The 23,954-nt window shown below is 41.4% G+C and overlaps 1 protein-coding gene and 1 long non-coding RNA gene across 2 annotated transcripts in view; one reads left to right on the top strand and one right to left on the bottom strand.

The window, feature by feature from the left end:
• Positions 1 to 23,954, bottom strand: part of LOC126191371 (whirlin-like) — a 580,516-nt gene that overhangs the window by 315,286 nt on the left and 241,276 nt on the right. The window lies entirely within an intron of this gene.
• Positions 11,523 to 23,954, top strand: part of LOC126191372 (uncharacterized) — a 162,508-nt gene continuing 150,076 nt past the window's right edge. Inside the window, exon 1 of the long non-coding RNA XR_007538344.1 lies at positions 11,523 to 11,656. This is a non-coding gene — a long non-coding RNA (uncharacterized LOC126191372). The remainder of the gene's footprint in view (positions 11,657 to 23,954) is intronic.

Here is a 23,954-nt window from a genome sequence, read left to right as displayed (position 1 = left end):
CAAACTGCTGAGGTCATCGGTCCCTAGACTTACACACTACTTAAACTAACTTATGCTAAGAACAACACACACACCCATTCCCGATGGAGGACTCGAATCTCCGGAGGGAGGAGTCACGCAATCCGTGACATGGCGCCTCAAACCGCGCGGTCACTTCGCGTGGCATATATACTGTGTCAAATTGAAACAGATGAAGTGGGACTTCAACCGATTATACTGAAATACGGGACCAACGATCGGAAATGCATATTTTTGTTGTGTTATGGACGTACAGCGTACACTGCCTAATAGCAATATAGGACATGGTAATTGTTCAACGCGATGACTGGCAGTCTCGATGTATGTATTGCAACGGTGTCTCCCTCTCGCAAAGATTCCGGGTGGCTGTTGTATACAGGAACAGGCAGCGGGCTATAAAGAGCGTACACAGCTGACCACCAAACAAACATGCTGTATACAACTTAGCTCATTTCACGTGTGTCATGTCACGACCACACGGATCGCGGCGCGGCGTTAACATGAGCCGCACGCACCCCGCTATCACTGGTGCCAGCTGTCCGTTGCATCAGACAACTTGTGATGTATCCGTGATGAGGAGTATTTCTCTGTACAGTGCATGACGCGTAGTCAAAGGTGGAACGTTACTCGTCAAGAGAATTGGCAGACATACATTTAATGTACGATGAAGCAGGATTTAGTGCCCGTTAAGCAGCACGAATGTACACATAACACTTTCCAGCAGGAATCTCCCTAGCTGGAAGTTTATCTCGGACACTAACTTTCGAGAGACGGCGTCGTTGACGCCACAGAGAGCCGGCCAAGGTTCCTGCCACAGACATGTCCCAAGACCAGACTTTGAGGAGACAGTGTGAAATGGTGTGGCCGACCACCCACCAATAAGCACCCGTAAACTTACCCTTGAAACGATCGCTTCGTAGGATACAGTATGGAGAATACTGGTGGAACAAGTATTATTCTCCTATCATAAAGAACGTGTGCATGCGCTGGGAAAAACCGATTTTGAGTCCCGCATTCACTTCTGTCAATGGATTATACAGCGCATTGCTGTAGTACCGAACTTCGCGGATGAGACCTCATTCACCCGTTATGGTGTTTCCAACAGCCGCAGCAGCCATGTTTGGAGTGAGGACAATCCCACGCCACCCACATCGGTAGCCACCAACAAAGTTTCTCTGGCAACGTATGGGCGTACATTGTCAGAGATCACCTAATAGGACCTTCCTTATACACTGCCTCCCCGTTTGACTGGTCCACGTTACATGGTGTTCCTGCAAACTCTGCTGCCATAGTTCTTAGAGACTGTGTTCTTTGTTGTCCGTGCAAACATACAGTTTCAATACGATAGTGCACCATCCCACTTCGATGTTAATGTCCGCGAGCACTTACACAACACGTACCATCATCTGGAAACGGATGTCCTGTCCTATGGCTATCGCGATCGCCGAATCTCACGTCTTTGAACTTTTTGAACGAAACCCCCGGAGAAACGGATAAAGAACTGCTTGCTGGGGTTCAAGTTGCCTGTCTTCTGGTACAGGAGACACCAGGGATCTTTGAGAGAAAGTGCTGCAGATCTTCATGCTCCGTTGCCATGCATGCATTGAGGCAGGTGGTCATCACTTTGAACAATTACAGTGAGCTACGCTGTTTTTATGCGGCGTATGCTGTGTATGCCCATAACACAATAAATACTGGTATGCATTTCCGACCGTTGGCTCCCTATCTTGATATAGCCTGTTGTGAACCCACTATCACCTGTTGGGCCTTAAAGTTTCGACCACTACAACCTTAATAACTGAGCCCAAAGTATTGTATGAAAAATACCCAAAAAATTAGAGAGTCACTTCTCACCTGAACTATAATTTCCACACACTATGAGTTAAACGCCTCTTTGGGTAGTCGTCGCTGCACTCGACGCTTTTTTTTAATCGCATTTTGTTCGTTATCGATCCTATTTGTTCGGGGCGGACGTCACACGCAGTTTTTTCAACTTCATCGTTGATCCATTCTCTCAGTTTTTTTATTACAGAGGGCAGCTAACCCCCTGACCAAACACGCTGAGCTACCGTGCCGTCCACACTTTGCGTCATTTGTAAAAAAGGCGATATCGCGACTCGTTGGAGCACAGTAAACGTCTCCGGCGAGCCAGTGCCAAGTTTCTGTGTTGTTTGGCTCACTGGTGACTTACAGCCTTACGTGCTGCTGTGAGAAATGATGCTGATGAAGATTATGATTGTAATGATGATTTTGTGTTTAGATCTCGCGATAGTTTTGTCACTGTTGTCGTACTGTTTCATTATGAAATTAGTAAGGCAAAAAGAATTAAGATAACATTTTGTTTAAAATGTAAAGCCTGTCAGGACACATTACATTTCTAGTCTTTCTTAAGAAGACTAGTCTGATGCAGCTCTCCACACTAGTCAATCCTGTATAAGCCTCCTCACCTCTAAATAACTACTGCATCTTAAATCCATTTACATCTTCAGTGCACCTTCAGCATCTCTTCATTCGTTATCCGACCTTTCCATCTAATCTTCAACATTCTTCTGTAACACCAGATTTCAAAAGATTCAATTATTTTCATCTCCTATACATAAATCTGGAAAGATTCTGCTCAGAGTAATTGACGTCACCACATTTCCGACAGACCAGTGTAGTCAAGGAGTTTGATAGTTTATCTTTTCGGATGATCTAATAGCTCCGTTTATAAAGCAAAAACGAAAGACATTATGAACATGTAAAACTGAAGCACACATGGCAACAATGCAATCGAATCAATAAGGCGTTAGTTTTCGTTCGTTATTTATGTTCATCTGCGTTGTCGCTTCGTGGCCGCAGAAATAAGTGTTAAATTCTAAGGTTAACTTCACATCAGGTAATTCCTCAGAGACTTGGTGGAAGACAGTTTTCTGTTTTATTCGTGCATATGTGAGAAACAAAAAATTCTTATCCTTATCAATTCAGGTGTCTGTCTAACAACGCCAGACCTTATGACGTCTTTCTTCTAATGATTCGCTGATTTTTATTGTTTTTAAGCTCAATAATAAGTATTCATTTATCCATTATATTGAAATCTTACTTAATACGGGTTTTCGTCGGTCCACGGAAGAACGTGATAGAAATCACCAAGGCAAAAAGAAAGGCATTTTTCATTTTTCTGCAACAATTTCTGTTTCTTCATGAACCCATTTTCGCCTTCTTAGATCATTCTAAGGTGCCATCAATGTCTATCAATCGCAGATAAAATAATCTTAAGACTGGTGGAAGTGTCAGGTAACGGGATAGTTACGAGATTTACACATATAAAGCTTATCATAAATGCCTGGCTGATTAAAACTGCGTTGTTTTCTTTTAGTGTCAGTCCTCTGTACTGCTGTTATTTGATATGTTATGATGACGATCAGTATTCAAGCGGGTCCAATTTAAGAAGCCGAAAAGACGTTCGTGAATAAATAAAAGTTGTCGCAAGACATCAAGTGTTGCTGCAATTGACACGTTATTGACTCGTTACGATATATTCACATCAATACGAGCTCGTTTTGGTAATTTTTGCCATTTGCAAGTGATGCCGCAATGATGGTACAATGTTTCTGTCGTTCTCCGTCTTAATTCGCACTGCGGACGCACCAAAAAAATTCTCTTTTAAATATTGTTAAAGTGTAAAACTGTATGTAAGTCTCCAAGATATCAATTGACTACACCTGAATATGGTGAAGTATCGTGCGCAGTGTTTCTGCTTGAGGTACTCTCTTTCTTCTTCTTCTGCATCTTCTTTTTGCATATTTTTTGCGGTTTAGTATCTGGCATGAAACTGCGGTAGTGCCACAGAAAATATTTCGTTGAGTCATGAGGTCGTTGTTACCTTCTACGGCAAATATTCCATTTTCCACAGAAATTTAAATTGCCGATCGTGAAATCTTAGTTACATACGGTAACTTTCGCGTTCACGTTTTTCAGGCTGCGGATGCATTGTTTTTACGTAACAGGTTTCTGCAGCTTAGAGTAAGAGTTCGTGTCGCATCCAGTCGTTAAAGTCTCCAGTGGCGAGATAACACAATCTTTTATTCCTGTCTAGATAATCACTGTTTTGTTTTTATTTTAGTGAATTCGACTATCGACAAACAACTTTGTAGTGCCTAATGATAACCTAACATGTGAAAGTGATTGTCATCCCACTCAACAGCCGTTACTGTCTACCACATACTGTCATCCCACTGGTTATCTCAAATTTGACGCGGAAATGCATTGAGATCGTCTGCTGCGTACGTTTCCCTTCCTGGGAAATTTGATCGATACTTTAGAACCGATTTTTATATCACTCGTTCTGTTGGTCACTGTAGGTAAGGTATTTTTGGAAATAGTAAACATGGAGTGGCGTATGATAGGTGGACGTGGTCTACGACGTTAAGTGAGGCTAGGAAAAGTAATTAGTAGTTTTTGGGGATATTGAGAGTATCTGGACAAGGGGAATCATGTCGCAGATGGCTTTTCGGATCTGCGATTAAGGAATCATGTTTTCATCCTCATCAACAGTGATCTTAGGGTGTACCCTCTTGAATACATTGCTGAGAGCGTGTGGACTGGTTTTGTTTTGAATGTGAAGGACCATCTGGAAGTAAGGATTCATATGGAACGAAGCTTATGGATGAGAGTTTCCGTAAGGGAACAAATTGGAAATTGGAAACTGTAGACTACATGACTACAGAGCCTTTGTGTAGAGGAGTTTGGTGATGTTCGAATTAGGGAGATACTCTTTTATTTGATAGGATATAGCTTTGTCTGGATGTTCCGTATTGTATCCAGGTTTTACACACCAGGTACAGTACGCCATACAAGAACGGTCAACCATTCGAGCCATCTTTTGGCGGCACACAGCAGACGTTCTCAATGCGTGTCCGCGTCAAGATGACAGTATGTGGTATCCAGTAACTGTTGTTGACTACATACCAATGGGATGAGAGTATGTGACAGCCAATAACAGCTGTTGACTACATATGTCTCCCTTCCGCCAACATACGAATTAATTGTATTTTTTACACGGCTTTTCTTTCACATGCTGCTTTTGCCACATACATTTCTGTATGTCGAAAAAATTTGTTGAAATTTTATTATTAATGGTTTCGTCTGAAATACGAATCTTGGTTGTGTTGAGGAAATGACATGACTTACTCACGTTGCGTGTACGGCTCTTTCTTTATTTTCTACTTCTGCCACTTGCGGACATTTCTCTACTGATATGAGCAACACTTTTGCACTATCTTTGTTACAATATTACTAATGTTTTCATCTCAAAGGTGGAATCTACGTTGTGGTGACTGACTGTTCGTTAGTGTATCCTAAGGTCTACGTTAGGATGGAAGATGACAATCTAATTTTGAGTTGGTGGAGCGAAAGAATGTAAAAGTGAAATCAGGTTGCGGTGACAGATTAACCTGCCTAAGCCAGAGGCTAGGAAGCTGGTATTTTTGTTTTCCATTATTTTTTATTTACTTGTGACCAATCGCTGTATGTAAAGGGTGAAAAAAATACGTATACAAAATTTCAAGGTGTTCAGATGAGGTAAAAAGAAACATAAAAATTGATGAGAAAAATGTCACAGATGTACCGTTTCCGTGCCTTCATGAAGATTTTGACGCTAGTGACGCCCAGAGACGGTGGTTAAACTATCGTGTGATGAATACGGTTTTAGAGATGTCGTTGAAAATATCGTCCACTTACATTAATGCTGAACTGACATTTGCATGATAATAATTGCCTAACATGCACAAAACAACCACGTGTTTAAAGAAAAATCTCTGGAGCTTCAGATAAATGGACAACAGGTCTACTGTCGTATCGTAATACTGGAGAAGATAGATGGCACTTGACTAGAAGAAGAGGACGTCAATGGATGAGACCGATCGACGGCATCACAGCAGTGATGTGTTCCAACATGGAAAGCCTACGGAAGAAAGTGCAGAACAGTAGAAATTTGGCGTGCTTTGGTTCATAGGGTCAGGGATAGTATGAATCGACTAAACAAATAGAGACAGAGAGAGAGAGAGAGAGAGAGAGAGAGAGAGAGAGAGAGAGAGCGCAATGAACCTTGCAACGTTGTTACTTTAATTTGGTATGCTGAAATCGGAGCTAATAGACAATGAAAGTGGGTTAAAAGCCGTGATCTGTCTGGGGACGTTAACCGTGGATTACTGGGCAACTGTTTCATCAGATATTTAGTCTAGGTTTACCAAGCAGACTAACATTAATGATAATCTTTTAATAGTCATACAAAACCGGTAAAATATATATATAAAAAGGAGAATTTAAATAAAAAGAAAGAAATCAGTTTATATTTGGAAATTTATTTTAAGATTGTTCATTGAAATTTCAGCATATTATACGTGAGTTATAACTGAGCTGGTGCCTTATTTACGATTGAAAAGAATGTGAGATTGTAATCTTACGGAACACATAAAATATGGAGCCAAGATTTGGAAAACTGCATACAACACTCCATTCATAAAATAACACACGAAGAACATTGAAACATAAGCAAGAAGAAATTAACCACAACCAACAGATTCAGTTTTTACCCAAAGAAATTACGTTCATACCACAATCCTGTCCGTCATGTAATTACCACACACTGGTATACTAAATTCATATTAACTCTTTGTGAAGTCTTCGCAAAAAGAATAGCTGAGGGCTACTTTGATGATTACACCACATGCTCTACGTGGTCAACTTGGTTTACACAAAGCGTACAACTCCACAATAATTTTGATAATTAAAATACATTAGATCGAAAAGCAATTGACAAAAGAAAAACCTTGAACTGGTTACTAACGTCTTACTATTAACCTGATGGGTCAAACAGTTATATAAGCACGTGGTACTGGTCTCGCAAAGTACACCCCACGTGGGTTGAACATAAAGAAAAGCATAAAGAAAAGTTGCTATATTAAAAAAATATTCTCAAGACGAGACGTTATAATCTCACGCACATTCGGATTTAAGATTGATGAACTTAGTTAGAGTTACTGATCAACACGTGGTTCCACTTTACTCACAAAGTAGTAACAAAGCAACTACCAAAAAAAATAATCTGAACTTCACACGATAATTACACTGCCCTGCAATTTAAGATAACATCGGATATTTTAGACCTAAACCCGAAATAAAGGTGATTAAATTTTCAGTTAGGCTGAACTTAAGAAATCCATTGACCTACGGACTTAACAGACACGCGCTTAGCCGGAGATCTTACCACTTCAGACGCTCGCCACGGCCACCCTGCAACTGCCCTACTGCCGAGCGTGCTTCCCGAGGGTGGCTCACAAAGACCAACGGAAGTGGCCAGAGGGGCAGCTTCCTATACCAACATGACAACGGACGGACAGGACCATACTAAGGATAGAAACCTCTTTGCTTTTAGGAAGCGTAGCTACCTGTTCCGACGTTGGTCCTACTGTTCTCTAGCAGACAGCCTTGTCTGCTACCCTCAAGCATGCAACTAGAAATACATATGCTCATTCATCCTCTCACACAAAAGGGAAGGGGGATGACAGTATCTTATCATATACAGTATATAAAAGAAAGCGGATGTAGGTTCCGTATGAGACTGTGTGACATGAATTACATATAAGAATTACATATAAACTGTGCTTTAAAGTGTAGTAGTGTGACAGATCGTTCTTGTTTATGTGTAAAAGTAACACGTTCCACTGCTCAGTCTCCTCCCAGATAGTCAGAAACGCCACAGTACATTTAGAAGAGGAATTTATTCCATAAATGGCAACAGATTTAAGAAATTAAACAGGAAAGGAATCCAACAGAGACCTTTCAACCTCAAATTTCAGCTCTTGCACCACACTCAGACGACAGGCTATTAGTTTCATATCTTTTAGTGCACGATGAGAGAGAGAGGGGGGGGGGGGGGGAGAGAGAGAGAGAGAGAGCAATGAACCTCAAATTTCAGCTCTTGCACCACACTCAGACGACAGACCAACCTGCTGCGATAACTTCCATACTGACTTGCAGGGGACTTCTCGTCATGTCCATGAGAATTCTGTCCATAGTTTCAGGGGTCCTCACTTTCAGGCGCCTATTGCTCTGCACATTCTGAACATATACTGCAGTCCTCAATTTCTTATACAGTTCTTGAATAATGCTGGTCGTGGGGAGTTTCCTACCGGGATACTTCGCTTGAAACGGTTGTTTACATTACTTGATGGAGCCTGTCTTTATGTAACACTCCGCAATATCAATTCGTTGTTCTAATGCAAACTGCCCCATTTCTGTAACAGCTATGCCGGCCAGTGTGCCGAGCGGATCTAGGCGCTTCAGTCTGGAACCGCGCGACCGCCACGATCGCTGGCTCGAATCCTGCCTCGGGCATGAATGCCTATGATGTTCTTAGGTTAGTTAGCTTCAAGTAGTTCTAAGTTCTATGGGACTGATGACCTCAGATGTTAAGTCCCATAGTGCTCAGAGCCATTTGAATTTTGTAACAGCTCTACAATACGAGCTTCTCTCGACAAATGACGCATGAATACAGACCTGTGCCCAACTTTCTAATAAAATGCAGTGTAGCCAACTTTCGTGATAGTATTGACATTTCACAAGCAATTGGTGTAGAGATGACTAACTGGTACGTGAGGTGTACCGATTTAATGTGGGACACCCTGTGTTTTGTGAGAATAATACAATGCGTATTCTGAAAGTAAGGTCCGATTAGGCGCGAAATAGAAACCACTGTGAAATTCGAATGGAACTTTGCACGGATGTGTTGGACAGTGTCTTTAGTGTGCCCATCGAACGCTGCACGTCGCTCTTTTCAGTTCAGAGCACAAAGTGGTCATGTAGAAATGCCTAAAACAACAGTACGTGGATCTCGTGAATGATTTCACCTGAAGCTATGCAGCCGACATAACGTAAATGTCATGCGTTTCTTTCTTCAAGGCAATTTTCAGCCGCATTCTGCAGGGGCAGTGAAGACACTCCTGCAGCGTTTTCAATGGGAAGTGTTTGATCACCCACAATGCAGCCATTAATTGGCTCCCTCCGTTGTTCATCTCTTCTCACACGAACTACTGGCTAGGAAGACAACATTTTGGCACAAACAACGAAAGCCAGACCAGCGTAGAGAATTGGCGGCGACGGTATAGAGAGGTAGTTGGAAGGTGTGGTTAACTGTTGCAAATAGTCGGCCATTGTGACCAAGTGGTTCTAGGCGCTTCAGTCCAGAACCGCGCTGCTGCTACGGTCGCAGGTCCGAATCCTGCCTCGGCCATAGATGTGTGTGATATCCTTAGGTTGGTTAGGTTTAAGTAGTTCTAAGTCTAGGGGACTGATGACCTCTGATGTTAATTTGAATCATTTTTTTTTTGCGACTAAAAAGTTTTTGATTTTCACTGCGGTTTTCATTTCGCATCCCATCGGACCTTACTTCCCGAACAGTCCTCGTATTAATAGTGATCATCGACGAATTACGACAGAAGCAGTCGGCCAATAAAGGAGCTGGGAAGATTAACATTGCTATGGCCGGTATTACACTATCAAATTTCTTTGTCAAAGATTTGATCAAAGATGTGATCCAATATTCCGTCCAATATATTTGACAAAGATCTTTGACGTAGCGCTAGAGGGGGTATTACACTGTCATCAAATTTTTCGTCAAAGTTCAAGATGGCTGACAACAACTTGTTACTAACCGCAGCAGTTCTACGTACTCCAATTGCATTGTGTGCACATGCGGAAAAGAAGTGGGGGAAAAAATGGAACCATACATACGAGGTTGACAGTCTTAAAAGTCCTGGGATTACAACTCGATAATAAATTCAATTGAGAGGAGCACACCACAGAACTGCAGAAAGGCCTTAACAAATCTGTATTTGCAATTCGAGTGTTAGCAGACATAGGAAACATAAAAATGAAAAAGCTTGCATACTTTCATTCCATAATGTCATATGGGATAATATTTTGGAATAAATCTTGAAGTCAAACAAGTTTTCAAGGTCCAAAAGCGTGTAATACGTATTATTTGTGGAGTAAATTCACGGACCTCCTGCAGAAACCTCTTCAAAGAACTGGGTATACTAACTACTGCCTCTCAGTATATTTGATTCTTAATGAAATTTGTCGTAAATTATATATCTCTTTTTCCAACAAACAACTCAGTTCATACATACAATACCAGGAACAAAAATGATCTGCACAAGGACTTAAAAGCGTCTGTGATCTATTCTGTTACTCGTTTTTATTCTCTGTGGGTGTTTTTAGTATTTGGAAAAAGGGACCAATGACCATCGCAGTCTGGTCCCTTTAATCCCACAAACCAACCAACTTACTTTAGTTTAAAAAGGGGTCCACTACTCAGGAACACTCATCTTCAATAATTTGCCAGGAAACATAAAAAATTTAATTAGAAATAAAGATCAGTTTAAAAGGAGCCTGAAATACTACTGGCCAACTCCTTCTACTCCATTGGCGAAATTTTTAATAGAAACAAATGATGTATTGTATTTATTCATACTATTAGTATTGTTATTTCAGCTTAAAGAAAATCTGACATGTTCTACATCCACGAGGCTGTCCTCAGCACGGATCTATGGAACGAAAAACTAATCTAATCTGGGTGAAGCCGTGGGTTTTACGACGACACGATAAAAGCATTCAACAAAACTTGTTACGTGAGCTTACAGTGGAAGACGTCAAGTCGTACATCAAGTACTTAAGAATGGATGAGCATACATTTCTGTATGTGCTCTATGAAGTGTATCCTCATATCACAAAGCACAATATTCACATCTTCAGAAGACAGGCTCACTATAACACTCCCATTCCTTGCTACAGGAGAGGGTTACGTTAGGTTAGGTTAGGTTAGATCAGGTTAGGTCTCCAATCTTCTTAATCTATTTTTGTATTCAGGGTGCCTCACGTTGTAAAGCGCCTCATCAGCTTCAGACATCTCTATTAATTTTGTAGCTGTCGGCACACACCAATTGTATTTACCGGCAATGGTTATAAAAACACTACAGACGACAGTACGCTGCAGCGATGCTAGCGCTCCATGTGGTAACATGTTACATTGCAGTGAACAGAAGACAAGCGGTTTCTTTGATCAAATATACAGCGAGGCCCTAGATTTGATCAAATATTGGACGACATTTGACAAAGTCCCTATTACACTATCAAATATCTTTGACAAAGATATTGGACAAAGATATTGGACAAAGAAATTTGATAGTGTAATACCGGCCTATAATGCGGATGATCCCCGGATATGCGGTTGATGACACTATTAGCCGGCCACAGCGCTCTACAGAGCTGCTAATGCGGGGACTACACAGGCGCGTGCGTGTGCGTTAGCGTGTGCGTGTGTGAAGTGGCTCGCGCTATTCCCACGGGACCTGCGGGCAGCGGCGCGAGATTTAAAAGCCAGCGGGCGCAGAGGCGCTGATGCTGGATGACATAATGTGTGGCCGCGCGGTCAGGCTGGCAACACTGCACCACCGCCAGCCCACAAAAGCGAGGCGCGGGTTGCGCGCCGGGCAGTTCATGGTCAGACACTCAGACTGACGACGACGGCGACAGCGACAGCGGCTTGTGCTCTGCTCCTGGCTCCGTGCTGCGCTCCCTGACTCCGAGCACTGAGGTAGGTCAAGTCAGGCCGCCAGCTGTGGCGTCGTATCCGGCGCCAGGAGAGCTTCCACAAGTTGCCTCAAGTCCGTTCGACGTTGCGTGTGCGCTCCACATTTCGGACAGCGCAAACACTCACGTCCGATTTGTTCGAAATAGAGGGCGGGCGTCATACCGCTTTGCTTCCCGGATTTGGTCGGAGTCTGTTTAGCGGACGACATTTACGGGTTTTTCGTCGTGCAGTGAAGTGTGATTATGCTTTAAGGCGATTTATGTGCAGTGATGTCTGTATTTCCAAACAAAGCACAGGGAAATCTATAGATGACTACAGCCAAACCTAGGTCATATACAATACTGCTGCGAAAGAATATATGAAGAGGTTGGTTGATCCTGCGCCGAGTGAAGTTGTGTAAACATTTTTTTTATAAAATAAAATGCCAATGACTTAATGGGTGCTAACTAACCTGAGCATACCGGTAACCACCAAGAACATACCTTTAAGTTTTTCGCAGTCTCGGAAAATATCACTGAAATGCTTTGTTTCGAAAAGTGAAATAAATAGCTCAGTATGGCATATGAGTCGCCAGTTCTCAGATAACAGATAATATAATGTTACTGCCAACCTTACGGCTGCATAAGTAGCATTATGCAAACAGTATACGTATTGCTAGAGATAAAGTTCTGTTTCCGTAGAAGAAAATTGAAATCCAGAAATTTTCACACAAGACATCGTTGTCGCTTCGTATTTCACGCAGTTTAGTGCCTGTACTATTTAGATACAATTTTACCTGTAGCCACCTTCTTGTTTTCTGTCGCCATTCACCTACTAAACGCAGCACAAATGCCGAGGGATTAAGTAGATTCTAGCGGAGTGCTTGGATAGTGAGGCAACGTATGGACTCGAGACCCCACATGAATAGAGTGCGTTGTTTTGATTAGTCTAATTTTGCGTCTGTGCTTGCGCACGAGGGAAGAGACATCGTGTGGACACACATTTATGCGTAGTTAGCGGTAAGAAACTGCACTGTCTGTTGTGCTTAGTGTCTGAACCCATTTGTCGCTGACAAAGGAACGGCTAAAATTTAATGAATATTATTTTTAAATACGGGTGTGTGTTTTGCCACTCATGGAAGTCATTTATCTGGAACGCTCTGCATTGATGCACAATCGATGTTGGAAGTTTAACGAATCTGGCTACATAGGAAAAACCCGCTAAGGAAATAATCTAGTGTAAAATACAATAATTATTACCAGCAGATCCACAAAAGTCCTGAATGAGGTGTAATGCAGCAGAAAGCTAAAACATTTGCTTGAATCTACATACAGGGTGTAGCAAGTATAAGTGCACATATTTCTACTGTTGACAGAAGATGGTGTACGGAACAACATTGCCTCACTATTTACGCCATCTGCGAACAAGTAATTACAGCTATTACAAACTGTATGTTTTTATGTTGGGTAGAACCTCCAAGTAAATGTGGCAAGAGACTGCCATTAATGGTTATTTTCCCCTGGGCAGCAGGTCAGATTTTGAAGTGTGAACTCAAAATGGTTAGTATATACTGACAGGCGTTGTCCACTTACTGGTACAGTTACGACCGTGTAGGAAACATCAGGTCTTCAAGTTAGTGGGGTTTTTGGGGAGACTGTTCGACGTAGGGAAAAAGCAACCAACACACTGATGTGTGTACATATTAAGATATCACATATGAAATTATCTGCACTTATACACATTAAACCTTGTATGTTAGCACATGCAATTCTGTCATATTTCTCAAAATATAAATTGCTGTGTTGTCGTACATCATTACGGTACCTTGTTCGTTGAAAAACTACAAATGTTGAGTGTCAGTGAAGTGATTAGAACACAACGGAGTGGAACACTTTTCACACTTAACAATGGAAACATGTGCACATACAATATCATTTTGTGTGTCAGCACAGCAGTAGCTGAATATCAAAAGCCACAATGGTCACATCATTTACATCGACTTCGTAGCGAGTTCTTTGCCACGCATGTATAAACATATCTCTTGTATCTCAGTGTAGAAATCTGGTTGTAGATAACAGACAGAAGACGTATCACGAATTATCTATCATGTAGCGTGAAATGCAGTTTGACAATTTGCAAAAGTGCAACATGAGCAAGCCGTATGGTATAGTTTGTACTGTTAATAATGCGGAAATTCACAGGTAGCCTCAAAGGGTGGTAGAAGAGACACATGTCTGTATTTGAAAATACTTTTTATTGCGTTTCACCCGTTCGAGTTGGGGTACCTCTCTTGTGAATGACATGTGTCATTGAATTCACATATACTACTGCTATCAGTAAGTCTGGAATTCCACGTCTATTCCCCTTTCCTAGCCCATTCCGCCTTCGTATTCTGTCACAAATCCAATAACGAGATATCCCGAGTGGTGGGACGAGAACATCGCCACATCTCAAGGACGTGGTGCAGATATTTGAACATGCTCTCCAGCAAGGAGGTTAGTTTCTGTACACAGTTCCCATCACTGTTTCCAAAAATGACACTTGCGATTTGCAGTAAGATCACTGTCTCCAGAGCAGCAACAAGCCTGACTTCCTTTGCGTACACAGCTTGAATTAGTGCACTGCTTGGAGTCGATTTTAAGAATGTACATAAACTACGCTACTGATCTTCACAAGTAGTTGGACGTTATTTACCCAAAAGAAGACGCCAGTTCTTGGTATAATGTCATGCAAAGCAGGAGAAAGTGCTTGGAAAAAGTAAGAGATAAGAACGGTAAAATTTTAAGGTCGTTAGTTGGAGCAAACAGGATGTAAAGAAACAGGAACGTACGTGGTTGGAGTGGGTTGGTGTTCTTAGGAAACACTGTGACGTCAGAAGGTTCTCGCAACGCAAGGAAAGCACGTGGCGCGCCGGCGTAAAATATTTTTTTCAAAACTATCGATTTTCCGAGAGCCTATTCAGTCAGTACGCAACAAGTGTTCCCGCTTCTCTATTTGCTTTCAAGCACTTACGCGCCTACAGAATTTGCGCAGTAAATTCGAACTGAACGCAAGTTAACGTAAATGGTTATGATACATACATATTATGTAGTCAAAAACCTTGCGGCTGACTTCTGCAGTAGGATGGGGTATGGAGTGATCTTTTCAGACCAATAACAGATTTTTCTGGAATTAACTGCGAATGTCCTGGTTTCGTAATTCAGTCGAGCATATAACTGTGAATCAATTTTTGTTACCTAATTAAACAGTCAAAGTTTCCATTTGGAGTTCTACATTTCACCGACTTTTTCTTTTGTACTTTCAAATAACGTACAAATACTGATGTTGATCATACTGTTGAACATTTCCTGTGCGTCTTGTTTTCAAACTGCTAGTACGCTATCTTTTCGTCAGATCCGTTGTGTGCTGTGTGAGAGTGGCGTAGCCTGGCCAAAACAGAGGTAGCCAACCGTCGACAACCAGTGTGGTGACGAGTTTCCCTTCTCTATGGTGAGTAACGTCGAACAAGGAACAGTATGCAGTCGTTCGGAAGGTCTTATTTCCTTATGAAGCCGAGAAATGCTAAGATACAAGCGGCACTGTATTTTTCAGTCATACGTTCAATGGTTCAAATGGCTCTGAACACTAAGGGACTTAACTTCGGAGGTCATCAGTCCCCTAGAACTTAGAACTACTTAAACCTAACTAACCTAAGAACATCACACACATTCATGCCCGAGGTAGGATTCGAACCTGCGACCGTAGCGCGCGCGACTGCTACGGTCGCAGGTTCGAATCCTGCCTCGGGCATGGATGTGTGTGATGTCCTTAGGTTAGTTAGGTTTAAGTAGTTCTAAGTTCTAGGGGACTGATGACCACAGATGTTAAGTCCCATAGTACTCAGAGCCATTTGAACCATTTGACCGTAGCGCTCGCGCGGATCCAGACTGTTCAATCAGACGTTATTCAGGGTTATGACACTATGTGAAAGAAGGCAAAGAGGTAGTGGGACGTTATGGGACCAACCACCAAGTTCGCTATATGGTAAACACAAAGCATGAGAGGAGAAAGCGGTAATAAACTGAAGCTGTTTAAGAGGCTGAATTCAGACGTTGTAAGTATAAATTTTCATGGCTAAGACGTTATCCTTCATCCCACAAAGTGCTTCCCAACTATTAACCTACTTTTCGAACGTATTGTTCCAGGTTGCAGTCTTAGATATACAGGGTGTTTCAGAAGTGATGGTCAATATTGAAGGATATGACACGAATAATCATTCTAAACAAAAAAAGTCAAGTAAACATGGGGTCTAAAGCTGGTACCTTAAGACCTATGAGCAATTCTTGATCTTCGATACTGTGAAACAAATCTCTTCCACTGCAAGCTCTTTGCTTTCCATATTTTAGGAAGTGATAGTATGGACTAAAACAAGAAAAAAAAAATCCTGTAAACATGCGCCCTAAAACGCTTAACTTAAGTGCTATGAGCACTTGTTTATCTTCGCTATTTTGAAACACAACACTTCTAATGAACAAGTCCTCATAACTTTTAAGGTATGCATTTTCGAGCACATGTTTACTGGACATTTATTCTTGTTTTGGTCCATACTACCACTTCCCAAAATATGGAAAGCAAAGAGTTTGCAATAGAAGAGATTTGTTTCACAGTATCGAAGATCAAGAAATGCTCATAACTCTTAAGGCATTCGTTTTAGACCCCATGTTTACTTGACTTTTTGTTTCGAATGATCATTTCTGCTATATCCCTGAATATTGACCACCATTTCTGAAACACCATGTATAAACTGTGATAGATAATGGGATCTGTTGAAGCAAATACAGGGGCTCTTCTTGAAACTGGAAGTCCCGTCAGCTATAAGAAAAGCGTTCAAATGTTCAAATGTGTGTGAAATCTTATGGGACTTAACTGCTAAGGTCATCAGTCCCTAAGCTTACACACTACTTAACCTAAATTATCCTAAGGACAAACACACACACCATGCCCGAGGGAGGACTCGAACCTCCACCGGGACCAGCCTTAATGAGAACTCATTCACGGCTGCATATTTTGGTATTCCGTTTCCGAATTTTAGCGTTGTGCCTCTGATAATAATTGGTATTACGGGGGCAGACAACAAATTGATTTTGCTATTAGTACGCGATATCTTATTGCTCGGGCCATCAAGTACCCTCTCTCCCTCTCTCTGCCAGTACGTTTCATACAAACAAAAAATTACTAAAACGGTAATCATTATAAAGAAAACGCTAGTTCATGAAACATTTGTCTGTCGACTTCCTACAGATTCTTAGCCTTTAGCTCAACTATACTTATTGTTCGTTGTCTTTATTTCCCATATTAAATTACTTTTTCAATGTTTTTCTGTTCAATTTTTTTTTCTGCTATGACCTGTCTGAAGCTACATGCTTTAGGTCTGGCAAATATTCTTTCGCAGTCCCCTTAATGTCGCTACTTGTGGTCCAAAAATTGAGGCTTATCCTTATTATAGCTTCGCCGATGATTATATACGTTTAATGTTTTGTTAATAGTCCAATAAACTACTCCAGTTGTCTGTAACGCTTACTCTGCACTGCATACGACTGAAGCTTGTCCGCAGAACTGTTTATCTATCGGCGGCGATAGCGTAGCAGCAGAGCTACTGATACAGATCTGAACGCTTTATCAGTTAACTGCCCGGCACATCAGCAAAGCTGTTTGTCTTGGGCTCTGTAATAATGTTGACGGATAGATTGACTCAGTAAGAGGAAGCGAAAATGGCACGATTCATGTTTTAGAGTGCAGTCAATAGCGAGGCAATTACAGATGGATCTCAAGCTCCAAAGTGGAATGGGTGTCTCAATAAATCGGAAATGTCATTTCAAAGTAATTAAGTGAATAGATTGAGGGCCCGACGAGAGTTTGAACCTCATTCGTGTCGAATGCGAGAAAAGTCTTAATCATTTGCCCATTAATTTCTACCAATATCAGCCTTATTCCACGTGCCAATGGATCGAGCGCCGTTTACGTGGCTCTGTGTGCGCCCTTTACTACTGTTCTGTTCTCACATTTCGTATTCGCAATTTCGCATTCACGTGCTTGTTATCTAGCCTTAGCTTATGGATCTCAAGACAAAAGTGACCGGACCACAAAACTTCAAAATGAAAAATAAGGTGTTTTTTAAAAGCGTGATGCAGGCATTGTTAAAATCTTTAAAAGGGTACTCGTAATTATTTTGCATGGGGTATTCGGCTTAATTTTTTAGTAGATTCTCTTGTTTGTGGCCCCGTTTGCCATTTTTTTTTACATTCAACGCTACGGGTTTCAGTACTGAGAATCAAAACAGGGCGCTACTGCAACGCAAAGGCAAGCAGCCGGCGAGTATGGTCGCTCCGTATCTCGCTTTAGGTGATCTGCTTCTGTGAGGAGCCGACTGATGCTAGAGAGCGTATCCAGTACAGCAATTGCAGACGCCGACAACCCGACATTCAGCGTGAAGCAGCTACTTTTTGTGTCGCAAATATTGGTCACTACAATCCACTTTTAACGTAATGAATACTAGAGGCCGGCCGGTGTGGCCGAGCCGTTCTAGGCGGTTCAGTCTGGAACAGCGCGACCGCTACGATCGCAGGCTCGAATACTGCCTCTGGCGTGGATGTGTATGATGTCATTAGGTTAGTTAGGTTTAAGTAGTTCTAAGTTCTATGGGACTGATGACCTCCGATGTTAAGTCCCATAGTGCTCAGAGCCATTTGAACCATTTTTGAATACTAGAGGCAGTCTAACAGTAATTAAAACTCCTTTACCATTACCAGGATAAGCAGTAAATTAATAGGAATAAGAATAAAATGGTGGTGTAGACGCTACCGATCAAGTGTGAATCCTTCCAGTGTACGAAGTTTGCTAGTGGTTCTGGATGGGTACGAATTTAAGGCATTTGGCTGAGGGGGAACATTCTTACGTGTGAAGATGTTGACGAAACTTGGCAAGTATGTATAGGAGTCAAAGTAATGCAATAAATTTTTTTCGTTTTTGCCCGTTTTCACCTTCAACAGGTAGAACGAGCTCTGAAATGTAATTTGACTTAATAGATTTTGAGGGATATTTTCGATACAATGGTGTGTAAAAAATGTTTCATATAGAAGTTAAAATGTATCAGACGTTCAATAAAACTGTATAAATCAATTGCTAATAATCTGAAATTTTGCAAAATACTGCACCACCATTAATTCTGCAAAATGAAAATTTTTCTTATCACGTAAGTTAAAGAAGCTTTCACGCCACATACATCCATGTGTAGTATAGCTGGTTTCCTAAATACCATTTCTGGAAAATAAGCTGTATGCAATGTGCTGTTGGAGTGTTTTCAACATGTCTCATTATAATACCTAGAAGTTTATTATTATTCTAATGATTTTTTTTACTTATTTTTGATTTTTATTGCTGTTTCAAATTTTAAAATATATTTTTTTAGTTCGCAATTTCACACACACCACTCTCTCTCTCTCTCTCTCTCTCTCTCTCTCTATTACACACACACTTTTAATAGAAAATAACTCATTATTACGATACAAAATGAGAAATGAGAGTTTCGAAGGAAATGCTTAAAGCAACGTTTATTTTTCAACATGCGCATAAAATAAAAGAAATTTCTTCACGTAATACACACAGCGGTCAGTAGGACTCGCAAATTATGACGGCAGATGCACTAAATATACAGATTTGTATCAAACATGTTTCAGAACATTGGGAAACCTTCACAAAGAGAACTGATTATGTACTAATGACGGCAACTTCATGATATTATTTCTGAAGTGGAGACTGGTATCATCAGAACTGGATCTGAAAATCATATCACATTTTCACATTTTTTTTCAGACGTCGAATGGCATATATTTCCAGAGGCTGTTCTACTGATCTTTTCTGGATCACCACGTGAGAAAGTTCCTTTTCCTCGGGTACGACTCTCAAAACGTTTCTTTCCTAGTGACCACCCCAAGAACCTCACAGTAATGAAAGTTTTCCTCCCGCACTGAGAAAGAAAACTTCTGTTAAATATCTTTTACCATGATCAGACGTTCGGTTACCGTATTTCGATGGTGTCACAAGAACATTTGGGGCTTCAAATAGACCTTCTCTAATTCTCGATCAAACTCTGTATTAATTTCTTTTAAAACTGTAGAAAGAGGGTGGCCAATGTGAAAACCGTTTTGAGCGTCATACCTGATGGCAGGTACAGCCATTGGACGTATACGGCGTTCGATTCTGGCAAAACATTGTGAGACTATTTTCAGATCTAACTCTGTTAAATGTTTATGATGTCAATCTCCATACGGGAAACGATATAATCAGCCTGCAGTCACTTGTACGTAATCGATTGTCTTTGCCAAAATTGTCCTATATACTGAAATATGCCTGGTGCAAATCAGGATTTGAGATGATCATCAACCACAATTTGATGTCCTGCTGAATTTTGTTTTATAGTTTGATGTCCGTCGTGTGTTTTCTTTCATTTTATGTGTATGGTGAAAAAAAGTTGTTTTAATCATTTCTTTAGAGATTATCGTTACTGTAATGATTTTGTTAATTTTGAATTAGCAGAATACATGAATGTGAAACTGTAAACTAAAAGAACATAAATTTAAGCCGTAAAGTAACAATTTTAAAAAATAGCAAAATAAGTAAAACAAATAATTAGAATAATAATAGACATTTAGAGATTATAATTGGGTATGTTGGAAATACTCCGGTAGTACATTGTTTACAGCTTATTTTCCAAACATGGTACTCCAGAAACAAGCTTTATTACGCCTGGATAGAGATGGCGTGAAAACTTCTTTAGTAGATCGTGTTTTAGACAGAGCAATTTTGAATTGTACGACGGAGTTCATCATTATCGCGTCGTAATGGCAGCCCCTAAGAATTATGTAACTAAATTTCCTACCCATGCATTCCACAAGTAGGACATTTCCAGTCCAGAAGTTTCGCAGAGGAGCAACTTTACCTGCTGCTTGGGACGACGTTGAGAGTACTAAACAGAAAAAAGTAGGAGGATGTTTACGCGTCGATTCTCAAAGTTATCTAAGTTGTTCTGCACATCCTCCAGCGACTATGTTTTTCTGAAAACGATAGCATCGTCGGGGAACAATCTGATAAGGCTGCTCACTCCGTCTTCTTATTCGTACACGTATTGAGAACGCTTCTCTGAGACACACACACGGTTATTTTAATTTCCTTTGAACGTTTGCAGTGCAGCAAAACGTACTGCTTTCTACTAGTCAAAAATTCGGGCCAGTCTCGTATGTGGAGACATTGCTTTTGATTTTGTCTTGGTTAGTAACTGACAGTGTGATAGAACGCACTCGGTCTCAAAGACTTTTGTCACCTTCTGCGTCTACAAACATACTATATTCTACATCTACATGCATGATATACCTGAATCCCGCTTCCGAAGGAAAGGAAAGAAGGAGATGGTGGTATAGAGAAGTAACAGATGAAGGCAAGGGAATGAGACTGGTGTATGTAGAGCGAGGTCTGACAGAACGGGGAAAGAGAAAATTGGGGATACAGTGTATTTCTTTTCGTGTTATGTCAGATATTCATCAAAATTCAGGAGGACGAGGAATCTAGTAACGTAAAAATAGTTGAGTGTGACTGGTTTCAGGACATTCTTATTGCGAAATATTTGGTGAATTTATAGTGACAATGCAGGTTACGCTGTAAATGTCTACAGCAACAAAACGTTTCAGCATCTAGAGGATGCTGATCTAGGTAATAAGTTAGCTGTCAGATTTGAAGAATTCAAGTTCTAAATTGTCAAAGACCATTTCATATTCGTATCATCTTGTCCAAATATTGCGTGCTGCCCCTGTGGCAGGTTTGTCTGTGCTACGCCTTGTATCAGAGAGTGCGGTTTCCCTTATGAGGCACTGCCACCCAAATTTTAAATGCCTTGGTGTTGCTGCGTTTGAGGCTTTATTTTGTGATTTTATTCAAAGCTGCAATTTTCAGCAACTGTAATACATATTTCAGAATAAAATTCGGTCGTTAGTTGCAAATACATTCTTATTTCGCTTAACCGGTTTCGACAAATACTAAACTTCTGAAGATGACAAATTAATTTGTCGAAACTGGTAAGGCGAAATGAAAATATATTTTGCCCTGACGACTGAATTTTATTCTGAAATTTTATGTTTTGAAAAATGCTGTGCCACTATCAACTTTTATGCTCAAACTGTCATCACACACACACACACACACACACACACACACACACACACACACCCTAGCTTGAACAGTTATTTATAAAGAAATGTTAATGTCGAAACTCACTATCCATGTTTATGGACCATAACAAAGTTATCTCTAGGAGTTATTGAGGCACAAGGCACTTGCGGCCCAGATAACGCATGACATTCAAACCCGCCCAGCCGCTTCAGCTTGAAGGAGTAACAAAGATACACAACAAACTTTCGCATTTATGGTATATATATTGGATATATATTCCTACAAAACATCATACTCTTAGGTAGTACGCCGACCAGAGTGGCCAAGCGGTTCTAGGCGCTTCAGTCTGGAACAGCGCGACCACTACGGTCGCAGGTTCGAATCCTGCCTCGGGCATGGATGTGTGTGTTGTCCTTAGGTTAGTTAGGTTTAAGTAGTTCTAAGTTCTAGTAGACTGATGACCTCAGATGTTAAGTCCCATCGTGTTCAGAACCATTTGAACCATTTTTTTCTTAGGTCGTACAATTAATCTTGCGTAAACAAAGTTCCTAGGTATATTAGACATTTTCACCAAACATTTTAACAGATTCATATCCATCGTCTATCTCGCTACAGTAATCTCTAAACTACGTGATAATGTGCACCTTTTAGCTTTAAAATGTTAGCACGTTTACTGGTCCTCAACTTAACTCCCCTCTAATCAAATACGTGCTAAGATAACAATGTAAAATTAATATTAAATGCAATATTTAGTTTTCCGAGAAGCCTGTGCTCTTCAGAATGTCTTACTAAGATCTTTATTAGCAGTTATTAATTCAATTAGTACTGCATGTCCAGTGTAATGATGTGCAGTAAATGGCCAATGATTTCTCATAAATCGTGCTAAATCCATGCATAATTTAAAAAGAAACATTGTTTAGTAAGCGAAACTACGGGAAACAGTCAGAACATAATGGCAAAGGGAAGCAATGGCTCTTCTGAGGTCATCACTCCCCTAGAACTACTTAAACCTAACTAACCTAAGGACATCACACGCATCCATGCCCGAAGGAGGATTCGAACCTGCGACCTTAGCGGTCGCGCGGTTCCAGACTGAAGCGCCTAGAACAGCTCGGCCACTCCAGCCGGCAAAGAGAAGGAATATTAGTGATTAGAGACGGAGTACATGTTCAAAATGGCTCTGAGCAATATGGGACTTAACATCTATGGTCATGAGTCCTCTAGAACTTAGAACTACTTAAACCTAACGACAGCACACCACACCCAGTCATCACGAGGCAGAGAAAATCCCTGACCCCGCCGGGAATCGAACCCGGGAACCCGGGCGTGGGAAGCGAGAACGCTACCGCACGACCACGAGCTGCCGGCAGTACATGTTCATATTGGGAAGGAAATACACAGTGTCCTTTCCAAAGCAACAGTTCCGACATTGGTTTAAGGGAATCACTGAAAATCTTAAGCTGGATAATGGAACGGGTGGTTTGTTCTGCCTCAAAAGAGAGGGCGCTGCACGGTGCTTCTTTGAAGACATAATCACATATTGCTTGTCCACTGCTGTAGACGTCCTCCAAATTTCGTTTCACATGGTGCATTATTTGTGGGCGCCGTATCTATAAAACGTTTGCAGCTGTGCTGTGGGCAGAACGCGCACGTGGAGCGCTCCGCGGCTGTGTTTACGCAGACGCGCCGTGAGGTCGGAGCCGCCGGCTGGAACGGTGCCTGGAGGAACGAGCGGTGCCGGTGTCACGGTCCGGGGCTCCAGCGCTCCAGGAAGCCCGCACCAGAGCTGGTCGCCGACCCGCAGGCGTCTTCTCCAGTGGCAGCCTAGCGAACGGCACTTCTAACAGTCCGCTCAACAATGAGCGGAAACGTATTGTGCTCCTGCAAGGCGGAAGTAGTTTGATCGTGAGCTGATACAGCACTCGACTTGAGCACGATAGGATCAGTGTCGAACCTCAATTCTTTTTGCAACATCTGGAGGCAGGAGATGGGCTTCAATTTGTACCCAGTAAGTCACGCTGTCATCAATCCGAAATTTTTTTTGGGCATCGCAAAGCTTTCCTAAGCATGGTCCTATAGCGGTGGAGTGCCGTTACCTTCCTCCGACCCTTGAGTAGACTCA

Source organism: Schistocerca cancellata, chromosome 6 (genome assembly GCF_023864275.1).
Source record: "Schistocerca cancellata isolate TAMUIC-IGC-003103 chromosome 6, iqSchCanc2.1, whole genome shotgun sequence".
Lineage (NCBI taxonomy): Eukaryota > Metazoa > Arthropoda > Insecta > Orthoptera > Acrididae > Schistocerca > Schistocerca cancellata.
Note: the sequence above shows the minus strand (reverse complement) of the source record. Positions and strands in the feature narration are given on the sequence as shown.